The 24,466-nt window shown below is 44.2% G+C and overlaps 1 protein-coding gene across 3 annotated transcripts in view; it reads right to left on the reverse strand.

Moving 5' to 3' along the window:
- The window catches only part of ELMO1 (engulfment and cell motility 1), a 3,030,107-nt gene that overhangs the window by 2,643,555 nt on the left and 362,086 nt on the right, over positions 1–24,466 (reverse strand). For all 3 annotated transcript variants that reach the window (XM_044065043.1, XM_044065038.1, XM_044065039.1), the window contains exon 2: positions 6,525–6,668. The gene's annotated coding sequence lies outside the window, so the exon portion shown is untranslated. The remainder of the gene's footprint in view (positions 1–6,524; positions 6,669–24,466) is intronic.

Raw genomic sequence — 24,466 nt, forward strand, 5'->3', positions numbered from 1 at the left:
TAAGACTTAACAATAATCTAAAGTAATGAAAAAACCCAACAGTGCACTTATCTGTATTGGCAAAAGAATGGTTGTCTGATATGGAGACTTAAAGGATGTTGGAAAACGTGATCTGCTTTCTGAACTGGCAAACAGGAGTCTGGCATTCACTATGGCAGGGAAATTCTGAGGAGTGTGCGTGCAGACATCTCCTTTACATCGGTTTATGGCCCTAAGGGATGTCACACGTACCCTCCTGAAGCAAAGACTATAGTATAATGGCCGGAAGGTGGAGCTGCAGGCAGCAACTCCCTACTGTTATGAATACTGCAACATGTGAATAGACTAATATGCAACTGTCTCGGTTTTCAGAAAGAATTGCCCAGTACTCTCATTGGACTTGGGTGGGCTCCCCAACCTAAGTCTGAGCAATCTGTGATGATGGACTTGTCTGCCTAAGACAGAGTGCAGGCTGCTCCTGGATTCTTTTGTATAGTGTCCCTCTACCATAGTAGCACCTACTTCAGGCAAGGGAGCAAGGGAAGAAGGATTTCTAGGAGCAGAGTGCTGTCCACAGACATTTTTTTCAGAAACTATTGGATCTTCCTCATGTGAATCTTTGCTAAAGGGACCATTAGGATACATGAAGTAATGTATCCCGGGATCCTTAAAAATTCTCTGGCCGAGATAAGTTGTTTTGTAAGTGATTCAAGTACTCTATGAGAAAGACCATCTTGTACTGAGGGCCTGAGGAAAGAATGCCTTCTACTGGATGGAGTCTACTGTGGCTCCCAGAAACAGGCTCTTTGTTTGGGGAAGTCATCTGAGATGTCTGTACATTCCAATAAAAAGGCCATCCAAGCAGATTAAGGCTGCCTTGTACCAAAAGCAAATAAAAATAAGTAAAAAAAGAACAAGGCAGCCAAACACGGCTGAAAGACAAATTTATTAAAATACAAGTGGTAAGCGCTTTCATGCAGATACACTGCACTTCATCAGACCAATAAAATAAAAAACAAACAGCATACAGTTAAACAGCAAAATCAATTAAAAAACACAATTAAAAACCAGAATTAGTGCTTCAGAGGGAGTGCCTTTAAAACAGGCTTTAAAGGTCACATCCAGTCAGCCCTGGTGTTCTATGTGCAGTAAGCCTAATAATCCATTTGGACTCTGCCAGTTCTAATTTATTCCTCATATCTCCACCCCGCCTATCAAAACCCATCAATTGCAAAACCATAAAAGTAAAGGTATGCCCAGGTTAATCACGAAAATGCTTGTACAAGGCACAGGTGGGATCATGTCTACACATACAGCTCAAATGCTCCATTATTCGCTCTTTAAAACAGCGTTCAGTCTTCCCTATACAGAAGCATGGACAGCTTCTTTTTAGGCCAAATAGACTAAACACATAGAAGTACAGTTAGCATAAACCTTGGGTTCAAACTTATACCCATTATTAGGATGTACAAAAGTTTTCTGTTCATATATAAATTCACATGCTCTGCAACCCCTACATGCATAGGTACCCTTCCTGACTGAACACAGGAACTACTTTACTCAAAATTATAACATAGTTCTCCCTCTAAATTACATCTATTCTTGAACCCGAAGGAGGGACCATTCCCAACTATATATTTGACACCATCATCAGTTAAAAGCACAAGCCAGTTCTTTCTAATAATGCCACATACCCTTCTCATAACACTGGTATAAGTCAAGGTAACCTTATTCCTCACAGATTTATCAATGGTCATTCCTTTTCTATGGCCACTATTACCCTCTACCCTGGATGAGTAGAAGGATTTAGCCCTACCATCAGGGACATGAGTAGAATCGATCATATTCATAAACACTTCATCGTGACTATAGCCCCCATCTCTAAACTCATCCTGTAGGCACCCAACTGCTCCAGCAAATGTCTACCACCCTTCTTTTTTTACTTATTTCTGTCTGTACATTCAGCATGAGACCCACCTTTTGGAAGCAGTCTACAGTCTTCTGGAGGGCATTTAAAATCTCTGAAGTGGACCCTCCTTGGATAAGACAGTCATCTAGAAAGGGATAGGTGTGCACCATCAATGTTCTGCAATGTGTTACTGGGAGCGCGAGGCATTCTGTGAACACTCATGGGGTGGCAGAGACACCAAATGGAAGTGCATACAACTGGAAGTGGGAGCCTAAGGCTACAAACCATAACTATTTTCTGTGGCAGAAGGCAATAGGTACAGGACGGCAGGCATCTTTTAGGTTGATTATAAGCATGGAGGAGTCTTGAAAAATCACAGGTGAAAGCTTTTGCAGAGAAAACATCTTGAATTTTGACATATGAAGGAATTTGTTTAGCCTTGAGAGATTTAGAATAGGTTGTCAAGTTCCTTATTTTCGTGGGAACAAGAGGAGTCTTGAATAAAAATCTTTCTCTCTTGACCTGGTGGAACTGGTTGCATGCACCCTTGCCTCAGCAAATCACTGATAAGCTGTGGCAAGAGGTTTTCTTCCTCCTTTGGAGGTCTTGGCATACTGAAAAACGTGGGATATTTGCATGAATTGGATACAGTATCCTTTTTTTATAATGCTGACAACACACTGATCTTTTGTGACAGTCATCCACTAGTTTAAGAAGAGGGAAAGCCTGTCTGTCATGGGGTCCAGGAGGCAGGTTAAGGGGGCAAGAAGGGGTAGCAAATAATCACATCTGTTGTCTGTGTTGGATGTGCTCTTTGGCAGAACCCAGTCTTTGAGGTTGTTCTTGTTGTCAACTTCTTGACTGCCTTGGTCTTTTTACATGGGAGATGCCTCCCCTTGTCTAGGTGGGAAGGGCCAAGGCTTTGAGGGATAGTTTCTACTGTATCTCAGGGTTAGAGACAAGTAGAATTATTAACAGTTTTAATCTGTTTGCCTTTTTTGTCTAGGTTCTCAAAGACTTGCTCATCTGGGCATCCAAATAGGAGCTTTTTGTCCAGTGGGTATCTAATAATCCTGCTTTAACCTGGTCTAACAAAGGCTGAGTTTTTAGCCAAGCATGTCTGCATAATGCTGATCTCATAGCAACTGCCATACAAAAAGCATCTAAGGCATCATAACCACATTTCAAGAAGTGCCTGGCTAGCTGTAAGGCTTCTTTAGCAATGTCCTGCATCTTCTTGGATGAAGTTCTGTCTGACATGGAATTGAGTTTTGTTAAAATTTTGCTCAAAGTGATTTCAAATATTTTACCATATGAAATTGACAAATTAATGCTGTCATAGCAAGGGTAGCAGAGATACAAGCTGTCTTGCCTACCTGTCTAGGAGTCTGCTCTCTATGTCATTAGGTAATGAGTGTCAGGATGGTCCTTTGGGAACCCCTTTGGTAGCTTCAGTGGAAACTACAGAGGGATTGGCTTTAGGATTTTTGTAGAGATGTTTGTGCAAGTTAAGTAACCTGTAAAACCTAACTGATTTCCTAGGTGCAGGTGGTAAGGAATCCAGGTGAAGGGCTATGTTCTCAACACATCATCTAGTACTACATGTACCAGGGAATAGCCAATAGTCGAGGGAAGAGTAAGCTTAGTAGTTTCCTATTGTGTGTCTGAGCTTGGGAGAAATGCTTACTTTCCCAGTTAAAATAGTCTTCCATTTTATGCAATGCATCCCCGAAGGAAAGGTCCACTGATGAGGAGGCAGAAGACAGTGTGTCATCAAAGTCCAAACTCAGGGTAAGTTTGGGGTTCCAAGTGATCTTCCTCCTCTGGGATGGCTATATCCCTACTCCTTTTGTTTGGAGCCCAAAGACATTGGAAGTCTGTCAAAGTTCTCTGGCTTGAATCCCTGTGCTATCTTAACCAGGTCCTGTACTTCAGCCAGGGGGCAGAGTGCAGAGGCAAGGCCATGGATGGGTTCATTTTGGTTTTAACAGTCGTTTAATATTTGTGGCCATCACGCATGAGCTACTGAGCCTGACTTCTCAAGGAACGTCTGACATCAGCGAGATTGAGTACTCCTTGCAGAGCCACTTTTCAGATTTCAGAGGCTGTCTGTGTAGCAACGTTAGACCCGACTGACATACAAGTGTTGGCGGTAATTGAGGGAAGGGTGGGGACTGTGGCAGCCTCCTAAGGGGTCATGCCATTAGGTTCCAGCCTAGAAGTTGCTGGTCCTAGGGGTTGTGAAGGCCCCTCACCAAGGTTCTCTGTCAACTTAGCAGTAGACATAATCAATCACTTTTTCTGTGGATTTTGGATCTATGGGATTTTTTCCTTTTTGCTTTTCTGGGATTACACCAGCAGGCATTGGAGTAGTAGTGGAATCTGCAGAAAACAGAAGTTACATCTCTTCTAAAGAAGACAACAGTGAGGATTCCATATGTGCAGCAAGTACCTTGGCCCTGAGTTTAAGGGGTTTTGCACAGAATTTAGCACAGTTAGAGATGTTATGCTGAGGCTGCAAACAAATTGAGTGAAAATCTGTTTCCCACAGTATAAAGTAATTAACTTTTTTGAACATTAATTAGAGAATTTCCTCAACGGGATACTTATCTGTCTGTTAGCAGAGGAACTCTGGAAACACGAGCTGACCAACAGACTGCAAGCATATAAAAACACCTTGAAGCACATCAGATTGCATGGCTACAAAGAACTGAGGACAGCATCAATGGACACATTTCTTATACCTCCAAGGCAGGCAGAATAGAAGGAACAGGTGTAGTATGTGGCACACCCACTTATAACACAGCATAATATCTCCTTAAGGAGGGAAAGCATCCATTTGTTCTCATAAAAATACATCATTCATCCTGGACACAGCCTCAGATAAAGAAAACTCCTCCATAGGAGGAACTGAGTAAACACTCTCCTCAGATCAAGTAATCGTGAGGAAGGTACAGTAGCTCTGTCTCTTTCCTGCTGCTCTACGTGACTCAAAACCTGCAATACACCCTTAGCTAAGCCAAGTTATTTATCTTTATTAACAAGCATGCAGTCTTTATAGGAAATATGTCTTACCTTTTGTTTAATTTTCCTATGAAAATTCCTATAAGGAGGCCAAGTGAAGAATGCCACTTCAACCTGGAAAACAGATCTCTTACACTGGCCACATCAGAAAGAACCTCCTGAAGAAAGTCCCATAGCCAGTGAAGATGGCTGCCCTATGCCCAAGTATACGCAATGAAACAGGCACAGAGAAAGTGGATAACCCACAGTTGACGGTGGCTAAAAGGTCTACACCAGAGGGACCCTGGGAAACCAGTGAGTAGTCTGATGAATAAGCTGTGACCACTAGAGAGTCACACACCAATGACTGAGGCATAGAATGAGCCCACAGTGCAGACAAGGGCTCTTTTTTTTTGTTTTGTTTTTAGGTGCAGTGGGAGAAGGGACCACAGGACCACTACGAGAATCAAACTTCCTGCCAGTGAAGAAGCCTATTTGTTAGCAAGCTCTAAATGAGTCGGTCAGAAGATAACTTGTTCATAAGCAGTGCACAGACTTGCACTTTTCACTTCAGTCCTCCACAGTTTAGAAGTCCCTTTTCACTGAAAATGTCACTGAATTAAGTGACAACTTACCTTCATTTTTACTAAGTGAACACAAATATCAAATACCCTTACAGTCCTTTTAACCATATAATTCCTCTATTTTAATCATAAGTACAAAATCAGCACATTATTCTAAGTGCCAAAGACCTAGTTAATTAGTCTTAGCTACTAAAAAATTACTTGTCTGACAAGATGTTTCCACTAAAATGTCAACACAATAAATAGCTGGTATTCTTACAGAACCAATCCTATTCCTCATCGAAAAATAGAAATTTTTTTGTGCAGAAGTGTTCCCCACAGGAAATGTATCTACCAAAATGTAAATATGTATGCTGATACAGCACAAGGGTACATACTAAACTGACTAATTTTTCTCTCAAATTTCCAAACAAATTACACCACATCCTATTTACATACCCCCCAGATTAAGTAACTCATTATGCCAATCCCTACGGACGGAACAAGTCTGATGAAATGCAAGTCAATGAATTTGTCAGCACACATCTTAACTGTCCAGATTTTTCTCTTCATATGGTTGTTCTGTTACTCTGACAATTTGCATTTTCTGGCCAATCACTGAGCAATGAAATCACTAAATAATAAAAGACATTTGAGTGTCTGACTTTACACCTTTCATGAAATGCATCCTACTACAAAACCTGCTATCCTATTAACTTTCCAAGCTTATAAGAGCAGTATTTAAAAATTGCCCTTATTGTTGGGCCTCTTCTCCCCCATTATTTTTGGCTCTGTCAGGAATTCTTTCACCAAGGTTGGGAGGTATGCTTCCCAGAATAAAAAGATTTCAACACTACCTTAACACAGATGTCTGCAAAACTGTGCAAAATAAGCTAGTACAGGAACACAAAAGCAAATGGTCTATCCAGAAACTAGCTTAAGGAACAACTCCAGGCATTTGATAGCTGAAGCAAGCAAGGAATGGACACAGTGGAGGACAGGGATATACAGGATGACCTAGAACTTGCATACTTAATTCTACAAAAGTATGTGGATAAACTCCTGCTTACCATATATCTGAAGCTGCTCCAGCGGGAACTGAACTTTACACAGCACCTCCTTTACACCATTCCAGCATCTGCTTGTTGCAAACCACAGGTCTGTCAAGACTTAAAAGGTAATGACAGGTCACTGTACCAGAAGGAAGCTGGCATCTAGTAGATAAAAAGAGTGGAATATCAAAATCAGTGTAACAAAGGAAATATATACTTTTTTAAATTTTACAAAGACACAACTGATTAAATAAAAAACACTGTATTTATACATTCACTAATCAAAAGAACAGGTGAAAGTACAGTTTTGTACCTACCACAACTGTAGATGTCCGATAGATATGCAACTGCAGTCATAACATATGGGTTGTCTTGCCTCAGGCAGCCCTCGATCGGCCGAATTCCAAAGTCTGGGTCCGGCGTCGGCTGGTGTCGCCTCCTCTCCAACGTCACAACGGCTAGAGTATAAAGGCATCGGCCGACGCCATCTTCTTCAGTGTTTCTTGCCCCAGATGCCAGGTGCCCTCCTAGGAAGGCTAAATTTGGTGAATGAATAAAAAATTCCAGACATGCACAACAGTAATAAACAGATACACCATAGGAGATACCCCCAGCTAATAGGAATAGGGGTAGGGACCCATAAAGAAAGTTGCAGAGGGGTAGGAGGGTGGGAAAATCCGACTGCAGTTGCATATCTATCGGACATCTACATTTATGGTAGGTACAAAACTGTACTATGTCCTTCAAGAATGCAACTGCAGTCATAACATATGGGTTGAATACCATAGCCAAGCTGGGGTGGATGGAACTAAGAGAGGGATGGTGTAGCTAAAATGCCCTGCAGGACTGCCGAAGCAAAGCCTGCTCGGGATCTGGAGTATAAGGGCAGGTTGTAGTGCTTGGTAAATGTATGCACGGAGCTCCATGTAGCAGCCTCTAAAATGTCCTTTGTTGCCACTCCTCTTAGGAAAGCTGTGGATGTGGCTATAGCTCTGGTGGAATGTGGCCTAATATTGGCTGGCACACCTTTTCCATGGAAAGAATAGCAGAATCTGATTCAGTGTCCAATCCATTTTGAAATTGTTTGTTTGGAGATTGCTTTTCCTTGTACACCAGCAGCATAGGCTACAAACAGTTGGTCAGACTTTCTGGTGGCCTTAGTTCTGTCCAAGTAGTAGCGTAGTTGCCTGTGTATGTCCAAGGTATGCAGCAGTTTTTCTCCCCTATGGCATGAATGTAGGATTGGTTCTTAGAGAAACTCTGTCCTGATGAAAAATGAGGAAGGGAGGCACTGCCATGAGTGCCTGTATCGCTGAGACTCTTCTTGCAGATGTGACTGCCAATAGAAAGACCGTTTTCCATGATAGAAATTGCATTTCTGAAGTTGCTGCTGGCTCAAAAGGAGGAAGAGTTAATTTTTCCAAAACGAAATTGAGGTCCCATGCAGGTACTGGCTGTTTTCTGGGAGGTTTGATATTCTTTACCCCTCTTAGGAACTGTCTTAGCAAAGGAGGTGAAAACACTGGTGGGTCACAATTATATTTTGCTGAGATTGCTGAGGCGTGAATCTTTATAGAAGAGTACGAGAGTCCAGTATGAAACATTTCTGCCAAGTATTCTAATATGTGAGGTATACTCAGTAATGTTGTATCCTGACCCCTGTTGGCATTCCAGATGCTGAATCTCTTCCACTTGGCTGAATAGGTTTTTCTGGTGGAAGGTCTGCGTGCTTCCAGTAAGATCTCTTGAACTTTTTTGGAAAGAGAGATAGCTGGAGGAGTCATGGTAACCTCCAGGCTGTCAGATGCAATGTTTTCAGGTTTTGATGGACAGTCCTGTAATTGTGTTGTGTTAGAAGCAGGGGCCATAGGGACAGAGGCCACGGTCTGGTCCGAGTTATGCTCAACAGCAGTGGGTACCAGTGTTGCCTTGGCCAGTCTGGAGCTATCAAAATGCCTGTTGGTTGTTCTGCTTTGATCTTCAGTATCACCTTGGTCAGCAGAGGTAGAGGTGGGAATGCATAAATTTTTAGGGAATTCCAGCTGAAGGAGAGAGCATCCGTTTTCCAGGCTAGAGGATGGTGGGTCCTTGTGCAGAACTTTTCCAGGTGATGATTTAAGTGGGAAGCAAAGAGATCTACGTCCGGTCTTCCCCATGTCTTTGTTAGTTGTGAGAAAATGTGAGGATGCAGCATCCATTCGTGTGGATCCAAGAAATTTCTGCTCAGGTTGTCCGCCAGTACATTGTCCTTGCCTGACACAAACTGGGATTGCAAATGTATCTTCAGACTCAGGGATTTTTCCCAGAGAAGCATTGTTAGTCTGCAGAGGGGATAAGAATGAGTGCCTCCCTGCTTGTTTATATACCACATGACAGTGGTGTTGTCTGTCCTTATTAGCAAATGTCCTTGTTGTGATTTTTCGAAAGTCTCGATTGCATGCATCACTGCCAACATCTCTTTTTGGTTTATGTGCAGAGGTCTTTCCTTTGGTGTCCATAGACCTTGAATGCATCTGCCCTCCATGTGCGCCCCCCATCCATGATCTGAGGCGTCTGTTGTAATCATTTGACCTGCTTGAGGTCTGTTGAAAGACATGCCTTTGTTTAACTGACTTGCTTGAGCCCACCACAAAAATTCCTTTTGCAGACATGGAATAAGTGGGATTACGTCCTCTAGGCTTTGGCTGTGTTGGGACCATAAGCTTTTTAAGTACCATTGCAGCTTTCTCATATGAAGTCTTGCCAAAGGTATCAGAAGAATGCAAGATGCCATGAACCCCAGGGCCTGCAGGATTTTCCTTGCAGTCAGCTGGGAGAGTTTTGCTAGGCCTTTGAAGTACTCTGGTAACTGCTGTTGTTTTTCCTCTGTGAGGTAGGCCATTTGAGTTTCTGTGTCCAGTTTGGCTCCTAGGAAAATAATCTGTTGGGATGGCAGTAGTCTTGACTTCTGAATGTTGACTGTGTATCCCAAGGCCTGCAGTAGTTGAATGACATAGTCCAAGTTTGCTTTTAAGGTTTGTTTGTTGTCTGCTTGTATGAGGCAGTCGTCCAGGTAGGGGTATATTTGAATCCCTTGGAGTCTGCAGTGTGCCACTACTGATGCCAGGCATTTCGTGAACACTCTGGGCGCAGTAGATAAGCCAAACGGCAATGCTGAGAATTGATAATGCTCTGTTCCTGCAAGAAATCTGAGGTATCTTCTGCAGCTTTGTCTGATTGGGACATGCAGGTATGCCTCCTTGAGGTCCAGAGTGACCAGCCAAGACCCCTTGCCCAGCATGGGAAGGAGTTGCTGCAGTGTCAGCATTTTGAACTTTGGCACCATAAGAAAAGTATTTAGAGTTGACCAGTCCAGTATAGGTCTCCATTTGTTTTCTTTTCTTGGAACAAGGAACAGTCTTGAATAAAATCCCTGGCCTTGTTCCTGAGGAGGAACCCTTTCTATTGCTTTTATACTTAACAGCTTTGAAACTTGAGTGAGTGCCTCTGCCCTCTGATGATGTGGCAGGTTTGGCATGCCTTGTCTTATTGGTAAAGTATGGAAGTGGAATCTGTAACCCTTGTCTATTAAATTCAGAATCCAGTTGTCCTTGGTTAAGATATGCCAGTTTTTTGAGAATAAGGATAATTTTCCGCCCAAAGGTGCTTCTCTTTGAGCCTTTGTAGGCGGTATGAAAGTCAAGTCATTGTGATTGTCCTTGTGGTGCAGCTGGGCTGTCTGCGCCACTTCTTTGATTTGTAGGTTGCCATTGGCGGCCCCTGTAGGATCCTCGGTATTGCCCTCTACCTCGGACACGCCTGCTTTTTCCCCTTTGAAACTTGTCAGAGCCCGGGAAGGACCAATTCTTTGAAGGCCAGTTTCTGCTGAATCTGGGTGGCTGAACCTGAAGGAAATCCTTGACTGTCTGTACTGACTTGGCTTTTTCCTCAATGGATTTCAACACATCTTGTGCATTAGCACCAAAAAGCTTCTGTTTTTCCAGAGGTGCATCAAGTAACTTTACTTTAACATGGTCAGGCAAAGCCTGATCTTTTAACCAAGCATGTCTACGTATCACAGCCCCAGTCATAGCTGCCCTACATGAAGCTTCCAATGCATCATAACCACACTGAAGAAAATGGTTGTTAACCTGCTGAGTGTTATGTATATGTTCCTGCAATGCCTTTCTATCAATAGGCTCAGGAGAGGCTAACTTTTTCTGTAAATCATCCAGTAAAAAATCCTGGTACTGAAACATGTGAAAAGGCAGTTAAGTGACCTCATGGCTAGGGTGGTAGAGGTATAAACTTTTACCCCATCTCTCCAGGGACCTAGCTTCCCTGTCCGCTGGCAGTGGATTTTTGGCAGTGGAAGTAGCCACTCCCTTGGGGCCCTGTGAAATAGTTTCTAGATCCACAGAGTGGGCCTTAAAGAGATGCCTGTGAGCGTCAGGGACCCTATAATATCTGTCTGGCTTGACAGGAGCAGGGGGGAGAGAATCAGGGTTAGCACTGGAGTCAGAGAAAACATCATCCAAAACATCCATAACTGGAGGAATAGCTAAAGGTCTGTGCTGGGGAAGCTTGAGGAAGGTATGCAGCCTTTTCCTGGAATCAGAGAATTCCTGACCCTGCCATTTAAAATGTTCCCTCATAGAGTGCAGGACTTCACCAAACGAGAAATCCTCTGGAGGGGAGGCAGAGGGAATTGATTCCTCAGCATCAGAGTCCTCGTAGGCCTGGAAGGATTCTTCTTGGGTATCAGAATGCTCAGAATCCCCAGAGGCTTCATCTGAAGAGAGGTTGTCAGCCTGCTCAGTTCTGGGCCTTTTCTCTGCAAGTGGCTGAGAACCTCTGTCTGGATGAGGCTGAGACCCCCTGATAAGAGAAATAAGATCTGCAGCAAGAGACATGATCTGTTTATCAGAAGAAGGGGCCTGAGCAGCAGGTTTAGGATGGGCCTTGGCCTGGCTGGCAGCCTTAGCACGTGCAAAGGCCTTGATGGACATGGATACAGGAGGCCTAGCAGCCCCACGTGCAGGAGTAACCTTGTCTACAGAAATGGTGTCGGGTAGATCCAGAACTTCGGTTTCCGGAGGAAAATCAACAACCGGCACCGGAGAGATCTCCGAGACCGAAGGTCGTGTTAACGCTGTGCCGTCGGTCTGGAGCGGTTGAATTACCGCTTCCGAAGGGACCGAAGCACTAGCAGAGGGTTTAGGAGTTGCATCGGTGGTGGACGCAGGCCGAGGATGTCGGTCCCGGTCTTTTTCGTTTTTTGGCAGATTGAGTTGTCGGTTGATCCGACGGCATGATATACGCAAAGGATTCACCGAAAAAGTCTTCGGCAAATTCTGCTCGGCGCCTGAGAGTGCGCTTATTAAAGCAAGCACAGGCAGCTCAGGCCGATACGTCGTGGTCTGGGCCCAGGCAAGGAAGGCAGTAAGAATGGAAGTCCTTATGAGGTATTTGTTTACCACAAGACAAACAATTATTAACTTTCTCAATTTGTTCTGACATCGGCTGAGGCAAGAAAAAATGTTCCCCAACGGGGTACTTAGCTTTTAGATGACTTCGGTACTGAAAACACAGGAGCTGACCGACCGGCACTTGCGAACTGCTTCTGCTTCGGGCACCGCGCGGCAAGAAAGACTGAAGAAGATGGCGTCAGCTGATGCCTTTATACTCCAGCCGTTGTGACGTCGGAGAGGAGGCGACACCAGCCGACGCCGGACCCAGACTTTGGAATTCGGCCGACCGAGGGCTGCCTGAGGCAGGACAACCCATATGTTATGACTGCAGTTGCATTCTTGAAGGACATCTCCTCTTCAGAACTTTTTGTAATTCTGACTTAAATCAAAGGCAAAAGGTAGTATACAGATTACTGTCAAAGTATACATTACTAGATGGCTAGTGTGATATCAATGCCATTGCTGTTTAGCTCAAGATCAGCACAGGCTAAAACCCACCTGCAGATACAGCTGGGAAATTCTGCAATTATATAGGGGAGCAAGGAAAGTAATACCCATACGTTATGATTACATACTGATATGCTGCATCATGAAGTAAGGCAACGTGGATACCTTAGAAGTATCTTCTAAAAGATGTAGTAACACTAGCAAAACCAAGAGAGGATTTCAAGAATGTTACAAAAATGTTAGAGTCAAAGTAGCATGAAAGGTAGAGAAGAAAATAATATACTTCAGTTAATGCCGACAAACCACCTTGATAAAAAAAAAGTCCTGCTCTGAAAGAAAATTATCTGCTTCAATGATCACTTCTGTTAGGCAGGAGGAAAGGAGATCAGTTCCTTTTGAACATGATGTTTCCCTTCCTAACTTCCCAACATTAACCTTTGTGCACATACTTATTTACTAATATACAACTAGAAACTGACCACTGTGGATCTTTTTCGGCCTTGACTGAGGCCACAAAAGCTAAAAAAAGCTGTATGAATAGAAAGTTTACTGTAACCAATAAACCTAAGAGGCACTTTAGTGTGCAGATATCATAGAATGCAGGGGGAATTTATCCTAGCAGAGAGAACATGCTAACTCCACAGACACAGTATGAAACTCCAGATCCTGTAACTGTGAAACATCAGTATTAACCATTGCTCATTCATGCTGCCAAGAGTCTTACTAACATCCTGTTTCAGTGCATCTTTGCAACTAAAAGACTCATTAGTAGCCACAGCAGAAGGAAAATTACTTCTACTGTATAAAGTATAACAATGAAAATCAAGGGTCATCACCACAATGCTAGTAATCCGTCAAAATGCGTTTTACAACAGTCAATAATCCCAACATCAATTACCAGAAACCTCAATTATCTGAACGCAGCCTTCCAAAGTATTTTGGTAGGAAAAATCAAAGACTGAATATGTAAACATTATACATATTCACTTGTCCGTATTTTTTGAGCCTGTAGTCCACTCGTGTGTGAAAAGTATTCTTTAATGTCCACTGGAATTGCTAAATGGTTGAAAAGTGTATTCCCTGTGTACAGAAAAAACAACATTTTTGAAGTTTTTTTTATCCGGTTCTAGTACGTTTAATTATCCGAACTACCCTAGGTCCCAATTAGTTTGGATAATCAACTCTGGACTGTAGTTTTATTTTATATTTACAGCGTCATACATTATCACTCAAGTTTCATTACCATGTCTCTTCAGAAATTCTATATCAGAAACAGTAAATCTGCCTCTCCACCCTGTCTTCAGATGTAATCCATTTCTGTCCTAGCACAACGCACCGATTATTTTGCAGCTTCTTCAAAACTTATTTCCAGCTTTCCGCCAACAGCTAAATATCGGGGTACAGACCCTTCACTGGATGCTTATAAAAGCAAAGTCTACAGTCAAAGGCATGACAAAGAAGTAGAGAGACAGAAATGATGGCATGACATACACCTAATGCACATGTAGTCTGCTGGGGAACACGAGAAGAATCAATTGAAGCTCATCAGTCTTAAGAGATTATCTCCACAGAGTTAATGCTTTTCACAGACATAATGTTGTCCACAGCTGTTAATTATTCACCCTGTGGAGAACTGCTATAATTGGAAAAAAAACACCAAAGGAATTACCTCAGCAGGTACACTCCCTCTTCTCTTCAAGTGCCCAAATAATACTCATTTAACATTTCTAATGGAGTCCTGGTAGCACAGCTGGGTACATACAAGTTCAGAATTCTGACAAAACCTTGCTCCTTAAAGAGAAGGATCTAATACATATGTTACATGGCTACAAACTTTGCATACTGTAGCTTGACAGTAAAAGCCATGAGCAACTGAAATCCCAGTTGACTGTATGCTCATTTTCCCATTCCAGTTACAAAGCTAAGTCACAAAAATGCTTTTTGTTGCAGAATAAAATATACATGTGTAAACGAAAGTACCTCACAGAATACGTGTTAGTCATATCTTCAAATTTATAATTTTTCCTAGACTAGCAATAATATAAAATTCCCTTTCAATCTAGAATGGGACAACAAATAATAAAGTGGTTATTATGAAGATTTTTTTCTCCCATTACTAGTCTTACTTACTATCACACACCAAAGACATTTAAGAAATACTCATGAAAACACCATGTGTGCATTTTAATAGTTAATGAAACTAAAAAGACCTACACTCAAGAGATGGAAACAGAAAACAAACCTCGTAGTATATAATAGATCTGCTTCACTTTCCCTTCTGCTAATGAACCTTGCATTGTGGGATTCCATATGCAGGCACAATCTGAGGAGTACTGCAGCATACCCATTCAGATAACTTCGTGCAATAAACAGTGAGTGGGATTAACTAAGATACTATTAAGTGCATGTTAAATCACTTAACAACAGTACCTGTCCAAAATGTGTCATTGTCAAACCTAATCTCCTTTCATCTGTCTTGTATTGCAACATCTGCTTACAGTTCACTCTACTACATTACACCTACTTACTCTTTCTTATAGTCTCCTTTCCCTGCCTCTATGATTTGCCTGGTGCACCTGTGATGATGTGGGGTGTTGCATCTGTGACACGAAAATTAGGGCAGTGCATGTGCAACATATGCCAGCGTGGTTGGCTGGAGTATTGTGGGGAGTTTTGTGTCGTTTAACTATCACACTGACTTGTACAGATGTGTGTGTTAAAAACGTATCAACAGTGTCATTATAACTGATTACATGTTTATGTTTAAACAAAGAATTCTGGAAGGGAAGAGTAGAAGCTTTTTGAAATTGTTGTACAGTTTTCAGATACTGCAACAGATCTTAGCAAAGCTCTGAGTGTGTACTGTACCAGAGTCAGCTGATCAAATGTGATGTCATTCCATAACCAGCATGGAGAGGATGGAGCTCAGTTTGAAGCTCATCATCTTGCCTTGGGAAGTAAGCATCTCAACATCCCTTCTAATCTTGCTGTATTAAGTTAACTAGGGAACAGTTAGTTATTCTTTAGACAGTCAGGAAATACAGTGAGATTAGTTAGGTATTACTTTTCTGCATCGGTGTGACTCTATCCAAATGTGCTGTTTTCAAATCCCCTGTGATTGAAGCTCTAGTGTTTATTGTACTTAAATATTTAATATTCTCATGTTTTCTGTTTTATTATTTATTATTAAATATTTGTATACCTTTAACTGTGGCTGGTCTTGTAGAGACAACTTTTTAACATATTGAGAGCACTTGTGCTTATTTTACTGATGCTGTGGCCACTCCGAAAAGCCTTGCAGTTTTGGTTACACTCTACTATTTATATTCGTATTGATTTTACTCAGTATAACTGGATACCCATGTAAGAGCCTTAGAGTGGCTGACTGATGGCAACGTGGTTGTCTTGCAAAAGGGGCACAGCTACTAAATCTATGCCAGCCTTTCCCAAGATGGTGTGTGTGTGTGTGAAAATCCAATACCTAGGTGTGGGTGTGTCAGCTACCTGGAAAGTACAGTTTTGTACCTACCATAAATGTAGATGTTCGAAGATCCACATTGCTGCAGTCCTTACTTATGGGGTAGTCCGCTGTCCTCGGTCGGCCCGAATACCAAAGTATTAGGCTGACGTCGGTCATGGGCGCCTAGTTCTGACATCAGAGCGTCAGGGTATAAAGGCGCATGACCGACGTCATATCCTCAGTCTTTTCTTGCCCCAGATGTCAGAAGGCCAAACCAGAAAGGCCACAGCCAAAAATAGAATACCTCCCAAAAACATGCCCAACAACAACCATCACCTAAAGCATAGCGCCAAGTCAAACTACAGTGGGGAAGGAGGGAGGGTAAATTGGACTGCAGCAATGTGGATCTTCGAACATCTACATTTATGGTAGGTACAAAACTGTACTATGTTCTTCATCTCACATTGCTGCAGTCCTTACTTATGGGTAGAATCCCAAAGCAATGGGAAAGGGGGGATGGTAAAAAATCATAAAGCATTAGGGGCTGCTAAAATGCCCTGTAAAATTGCAGTGGCAAATCCAGCCCTAGACTTAGAATAAAGAGGAAGGTGGTAATGTTTAGAAAAAGTATGCACTGAACTCCAAGTAGCTGCCTCCAAAATGTCTTTTGTAGCTACCCCCCTTAGAAAGGCCGTAGAAGTAGCAGTAGCCCTAGTGGAATGAGGCCTGATTCCAGCAGGAATCTCCTTACCATGATGGGAATAACAGAAAGAAATACAAAACCCAATCCATTTAGAAATAGTTTGTTTTGAAACAGGTTTACCCTGTGAACCCAAAGCAAAAGAAACAAACAACTGCTGAGACTGTCTGAACTCCTTGGTTCTGCTCAAATAATAATGCAACTGCCTGTGAATATCCAAAGTATGCAAAATTTTCTCCCCTTTATTTTGGGGTTTGCATAAAAAGTAGGCAAATGAATAGTTTGATTTAAGGCCACACTAGAAACCACTTTAGGCATAAAGGAAGGATTAGTGCAAAGATACCCTATCCTTATGAAAAATCAGGAAAGGCTCCACTGCCATGAGGGCCTGTAATTCAGAAACCCTTCTTGCAGAGGTAATGGCCAACAAAAAAGCAGTTTTCCATGACAAATACTTTAACTCGGCAGTAGCTGCAGGCTCAAAAGGTTGTAGAGTAAGTTTTTCCAACACAAAATTGAGATCCCAAGCAGGAGTAGGAGCTCTACGTGGGGGTCTTAAATTCTTTGCCCCTCTAAGAAATTGCTTAAACCAAGGATGAGAGAATAAAGGAGGGTCACAATCATAGTGAGCAGAAATGGCTGCAGCATGGACCTTTATCGAGGAGAAAGACAAACCCTTGTCCAATAACTCAGTAAGATATTGAAGAGCAACACTTAAATCAGGTTTGGAGACATCAAAGTCCTTTCCTTTGCTCCAAATAAAAAATCTCCTCCATTTATCAGCGTAAACTTTCCTGGTACTAGGCCTCCTGGCCTCCAAAATAACATTCAAAACTTGTTGTGGAAGTTGAGACCCTCCAGAGTGTAAAACAGAATATGCCAGGCTGTTAGATGCAGAGACTGAATCTTGACATTGAGGAAGTGATTGTCCTCTTGTGACAAAAGGTGCGGAATCAAAGGCAGAGGCCATGAAGGTTCTCGTACTAAACTCCTCAGTAGTGGGTACCAGTGTTGTCGAGGCCAATCCGGTGCTATCAAAATCATGGTTGGCTTGTCTTGTCTGGCCTTCAAAAGTACCTTGGGAAGAAGAGGCAGAGGTGGAAAGGCATATACATGCAGATTGTTCCAACTGAATGATAGAGCGTCCACCTTCCAAGCTGTGTGATGAAACATTTTTGTGCAAAACTTTGGCAACTGGAAATTTAGTGGAGAAGCGAACAGATCTATGTCTGGAGTTCCCCATAACACTGTCAACTTTTGAAATACATGAGGATCCAATTTCCACTCGTGAGGATCTACTATTTGTCTGCTCAACACATCTGCTAAGGAGTTCTGTGCTCCTGGAAGAAACCTTGCCTGAAGATTGAGGTGTAGATTGAGAGCAGTTTCCCACAAAATCATCGCTTGCCTGCAAAGAGGGTAAGAATGGGTTCGCCCTTGCTTGTTGATGTACCACATGACAGTAGTGTTGTCTGTTTGAATCAACACCTGCCCTGGGTGAAGTAAATCTTTGAAAGCCATCAATGCAAACTGGACTGCTAACATTTCCTTCAAGTTGATATGCAAATGTTGGAGTTTGACAGGCCACGTGTTTTGCACCCATTTTCCATTGAGGTGTGCTCCCCAAGCCTTGTCCGAGGCATCTGTCGTTAGAATCTGACTCGCCTCTGGCCGGGTCACAGAGAGTCCCTTGTTTAGGTGACATTCCTGAGCCCACCACAAAAACTCCTTCTGAATGTAAGGTATTATCTGAATGACAGTGTCTAGATCTTGGCAGTGCTGTGTCCATACATTTTTGAGATACCATTGAAGCTTCCACATATGTAATTTGGCATTGGGAAGCACCAGAATACAAGATGCCATGAACCCCAAGGCTTGAAGGACTGTCCTTGCAGTCAGCCTGGACCGTAGAGACATTTGATGGAAATAAAGAGAAAGGCTTCTTTGTTTGTCCGGGGTCAGTAAAGCCATCTGGGAAGCTGTATTCAGTCTCACACCCAGAAAGCACATGTCCTGAGAGGGTACTAGACTGGACTTTGTTTCGTTCACAGAATACCCTAGGCATCTTAACACTGCCATCACATACTGTAGATGATGAAGAAGTTCGTCCTTTTCTTGTGCAATAATCAGGCAATCGTCCAAATAAGGATAAATCTGTATTCCTCTTAGTCTGAAAAAGGCTATCACTGGAGCCAGAACTTTTGTGAACACTCTGGGCGCAGTAGATAAGCCAAAGGGCAATGCAGAGAACTGATAATAAGAAGTTATGTACCTACCATAACGTTCCATGTTAGTTGTCTTCTCTCGCCTTCTTTCTTGCTTGATGGGTTCGGAGCCGATCCCTCGGCTCCGACTGCACTGCTAAGCTCGAGAGTCACTTTTACCAGCTCGAGGCAGCCCCATATCCCATGATGCAAGGCGGTAAGTACCCAGATCTCGTTTGATGACAAAGGGCAATAGCACCAAGCATAAAACACTTCCAAAAGGAAGAAAGAAAACTTACAGGATGGAAGAAGGACCAGGTCTGAATGGTCTTCAGCATAATAATTTCTTATAACAAGGTCTGTCCAGGCCTGGGGAAGGAGGGAGGTCGCAAGAAAGAAGGCGAGAAGACAACTAACATGGAACGTTACGCTAGGTACATAAATGCTTAATGTTAAGTTGTCAATGTCGCCTTCATTCTTGCTTGATGGGACCGTCCCTAGCACCTCTATCCTGGGTGGCTCAATGGAACAGACTCTTGAGGACTGTAGAGCCAAAACTGGCTCTGTCCCTGGAGGCCAAGTCCAATTTGTAATGGGAAACAAAAGTGTGAGGAGTGGCCCAAATGGCGCTGCACAAATAGTGTCTAAAGGAAGTCTAGCTTGAAAGGCTGTAGAAGTAGCTAAGCTCCTAGTTGAATGTGCTTTAGGTTTTGAGCACAGCTGTTTTCCCCTGAGCAGATAAATTTCAGAGATGACCGAAGAAAGCCATCTGGACAAGGTCACTTTAGAAACAGGAAGGCCTCTGTTATTATCCATAGGAAACAAAAAGTTGATCAGATTTTCTAAATTTTTGTTCTGTCCAAATAATATCTAAGTTGACGGTGGACATCAAGATAATGTAGCTTTTGTTCAGCTCTGTCTGAATAGTTTGGAAAAAATACAGTGAGATCAATGGATTGATTCAAATTGGTCTTTGAAGCGACCTTAGGCAAAAAGGTTGGATTAGTTCTCAAAGATACTCTGTCTTTGTGAAAAACCAAATAGGGGGGTCGAACCGATAGAGCATGAAGTTCAGACACCCTCCTGGCCGATGTAATAGCCACTAGGAATAAAGTTTTCCAAGAGAGAAATTTCAGGGAACAAGAAACAGCTGGCTCGAAGGGGGGAAGAATCAAGGATGTCAGCACTAAATTTAGATCCCACTGAGGAGGAGGATTCCTGATTGGAGGCTTTAGTAGGAAAATTCCTTTCAAGAAGGCCCTGCAGAGCCTATGGGACATAATATTATGATCTGCTATCCCGACATGAAAATTGGAGATAGCAGCCAATTGAACTCTGACTGTGGAAGAAGAGGAGCCTGCATGAAAAATCTCTGCTAAGAAGTCCAGGACTGCCTGAACAGGGGCAGTGAAAGGATCAATATTCTTGGCCTTAGCCCAATAAGAGAAGCGTTTCCATTTGCTTGTATAAATCCTCCTGGTAGAGGATTTTATGAAGCTACTATGATGTCTCTAACTGGGTTAGAGATCAAAGGAAGCCTGGCTAAGGAAGGAAGTGGAGCAACCATGCTGTGAGGTTGAGAGAAGGGATAGACCGGTGCAGCTGACCCGATTGGTGAATCAGAAGATCTGGCACTGGGTCCAGATGCCACGGCTGCACCAAAAGGTGATGATGGAGGAACGGGAACCAAACTTGTCGAGGCCAGTAAGGGGCAATGAGAATCAATTTGGCTCTCAAAACGGTAGCTTTCTGGATAACTTGAGGGATCAGAGGAAATGGAGGGAAGGCATAAAGAAGTCCCTGGGGCCAATCCTGGGTCAGAGCGTCTCTGGGGGGATGGCCTGGTAGAGGGAAGAGACAGAAGTCGTCTGGACATTTGCTGTTTTGGGGAGTAGCAAAAAGATCGCAACATGGACGACCCCATTCCAGAAAAATCTCTTCCGCTATAGATTGCTTGAGAGACCACTCGTGAGGCATGAGAATAGCTCTGCTCAATCTGTCCGCTACAATGTTGGTTTTCCCAGGGATATGCGTTGCTACCAGAAACCGATGAGAGGAGATCGCCCATTGCCATAGTCTGAGCGCTTCTCGACACAAGGGGTAGGACTTGGTTCCGCCCTGTTTGTTGATATACCAAACTACAGACATGTTGTCTGTGTGGACTGCAATTGTTCCTACGGGAAGAAAGTCGTTGAGGGCTTGCAACGTTAAAAGCACTGCTCTCATCTCCAGGACATTTATGTGCAGATGGTACTCGAACGGCTGCCACGTCCCATGAACCATCCTGCCCTGATAATGACCCCCCCCACCCGATCAGGGAGGCATCCGTGGTGACAGTGGCTATCGGGGATGGGGGTACAAAGTACCTGCCTTGGTGAACCTGAGGAGATGTGATCCACCAAGCAAGATGATCTTTGCAAGTCTGTGTCACCAGAACCTGGTGATGCATAGGAAGTTGTTGGTATGACCACTGTGTGAACAGCATCCACTGAAGAAGGCGCATGTAGAATCGAGCCAGGGGAAGAAGAGTAATGGCCGCAGCCATGAGGCCTAATACCTTTAGAACCATTCTGGCCTGCACTTTCTTGTTGGCCAGAATGATCCTGACATGACTCTGAATGTCTGAAACTCTTTGATCTGTAAGGGTAGCTGACATCCGAACAGTGTTTAAGTTTGCGCCTATGAAGGTAATAGACTGGCAGGGCGATAAGGATGACTTTGCGAAGTTGATCGAGATGCCCAAATGAGAACAAAGATTTATTGTGTAATCCCTGGCTTGTATAAGCTGATGCCTGGTGGTGGCTGACAGGAGCCAGTCGTCGAGATACGGAAACACCTGGAATCCTTGGCGTCTCAGGTGAGCCGTGACCACTGCCATGCATTTGGTGAACACTCTGGGGGCTGTAGTGAGACCAAAGGGCAGGGCTCGGAACTGGAAATGACTGGACCCCAGCCGAAAGTGGAGAAATCTCCTGGGCGTCTGTGAATTTTGATGTGATAGTACGCATCCTGAAGATCTATTGAGCACATCCAGTTGTCCTTCTGTAAGAAGGGCAGAATTGACTGAAGAGTGACCATTCGAATCTTGTCTTCCTCACAGACTTGTTGAGTCTGCTGAGATCAATATTGGTCTCCAGTCTCCCGTCTTTTTGGGGACCAAAAGAACCTTGAGTAGATTCGGGCTCTGAATGGTCTGTTGTAACTGGCTGAATGGCTCTTTTTGCAGTAGTTTTGAGACTTCTAACTCTGCAATTTCCCTTAGACCGGTGGTACATCTGGAAGGGAATTTGAGGAAAGGACTTTCCTCGAAAGGAATTATGTAACCCTTGGATATGATCGACTGTACCCATCTGTCTTGAGTGAGGGAATGCCAGGCTTCTGGGTACAGTGATAATCTTCCCGACTGCCTCCAAGGAGGGACAGCCGGGCAACATCTCAGGGATGCTGAAAGGGCTTGTCAGAGAGGCTCTCTGTTTCCCTGGTTTTGGACCCCCTCTGCCTCTAGAGCGGCGTCTGTTGTTACCCCTCTGCCTCTAGGGGTAAACTGACCACGTGAATCCGTGACTCCTTGGGATTTGGAACCACATTTTTCCACCTTTCTGTCCTTTGGGGTAAGGTCTAGAAGGGGTGGAAAACGGACTCCTACAGCAGAAAGAGTCTTGCCGTCCTGCTCGCACCTGGTCAAAGTTTCCTTCACCTGAGGGCCAAACAAAGCTGACCCATCAAAGGGAGAATTTGTGAAGGACGCCTTGAAGGGATCTGCAAAGTCACATAGCCGCATCCAGGCTTGGCGTCTAAGAGCCACACCTGTAGCTGCGGCTCTACTACTCCATCAGCAGCATATGAGATTGGCCGCATGGAGGAGTTTGCAATGGAATTAAGGGTTCCTAGCTGCAAAGCAATTTTTTCCTTGAGCACCTGCAGCTGTAGGATCCTGTACTACTTCACCCAGCTCCTTAAGGATATCCCTCTGGAGTCTGGTGAAGTGACATAGGTAATTCAGCGAGCATAGCAAAGGTCGCTGAGGAAAACATCCGCTTACCGTACCTATCCATGGTCCTAGAGTCCTTATTAGGAGGATGGACGGGTACGGAAGGATCTGCAAGTTCCTTCTTGGTGGCAGCAGCCACCACCATGGCATCAGCGGGGACACCCTTAGTGAGGAATTGCTTGTCACACGGGGCAGTGATAAATTTTGAAGGCCTCCTAGGGACTGGCTCTACAGAGTCAGGAGCTGCCCACGCTTCGGGCAATAACCTGCATAAGGGGGTCGAAAGGCGGAGACACCCAGGAGGTGGAGGGCCGAGATCCAAACGCCTCTAGGTATACTGACTCATCCTCAGAGGGATTGTTGGTGGTCCAGTTTCCCCCTCTGTTTAAGGAGTTCTAGGATGTCTGAGAAGGAGACATCCTCAGAGGGGGATCTAGGGGATCCCTCTGACTCATCAAAGTCAGTATCTGAAGTGACAGACTCGGGGGAGTCTACATCTTTCCTCTTACAAGTCCTCTTCCTAGGAGGATCTCCTGAAACATCAGGAGAATCCTCGGAAGAGGGGGAAATTCCCAATGGGGAAACCTGAGGCGGAGGATCTCTGGGTCCTGTAGCAGGAGAAGTGGCAGAGATGTCAACAGGCACTATAGAGGGAGGAGCTAAGGGAACAGACTGCTGACTGATACCAGTGGCCAGCACACTCTTCATCACCTCGAATGCTCCTCCCAGGCAGGTCCGAGAGAACCCGTTCAAGAACTAGGAACTCCAGGGACCACCGAAAGGGAAGTCTCCGAGGCAGATGTCGGAGCCGAGCTCACCAAGGCCGAGGCTCCAAGGGGAAGAGCGGGTTCGGACAAGGGTCCGATGCCACTCACCCCTCGGAGGAGACCATGGAAGCCCGACCACGAATCCCTCTAAGGAAGGTCTCGAGAAGATAAGAGTAGAGGCTGAAGGAACAGAAGGGGTATCTGTCCTCCAGCCGTAGCAGTAACCATTCGAAGACTCCAACTCCAAGCTCTGGGGTAGAGTTGAAGGAGGAACTGTAATTGGGTGTGGACCAACAGTCGTCTGTTGAGACGGACTATGTAACATTTGGGCCAGTGCCTGTGACTTAAGTAATCTGCTGACCACTCTCTCTAAGTCATGGTCTGAAAGTCTGGATGACCTTGAAGATCGGCTCCGATGGCTCCGTTCGAAAGGAGAGGTGAAGCGGGCCGAAAGTATCGGCTCCAAGGAAGGAGACCTCGACCTCTTCCTGGAATGAGCCATCGGAACCGATGAAACTATAGACCCTGTCGGAGCCGACAACTTATCGGAGCCGACAGGAAGCCTCGATGCATCGGCTCCAGCCGGAGCCGATACAGCCACAAAAGTAACGGTGTCGGAGCCGATCGGAGCCGACACCGATGCCTGTGCCACATGGTGGTCGGAACCGATCGGAGCCGACACCGAAGTGGTCGATGCAGAATCGGCACCGATGGCTTAGTTAAGCCAGAATCGGCTCCAGCCGGAGCCGATCTCGACTCAGAACGAGTCGGAGCCGAGGCCGCAGGCTTTGACACAGAAGCCTGGGCCTTGGAAGATTTGGCAGATTTAGATGGAGCCGACTTAGCCGGAGAGCCCTCCGGCTTAAGAAGGCCCCTAAGTATCAGTTTGTTTCTTCTTTCCTGCAGGACTCTCTGGCTGAAGGAATGACATATAGCACAGG

Source organism: Protopterus annectens, chromosome 3.part0 (genome assembly GCF_019279795.1).
Source record: "Protopterus annectens isolate FY-2018-M chromosome 3.part0, PAN1.0, whole genome shotgun sequence".
NCBI classification, from domain to species: domain Eukaryota; kingdom Metazoa; phylum Chordata; order Ceratodontiformes; family Protopteridae; genus Protopterus; species Protopterus annectens.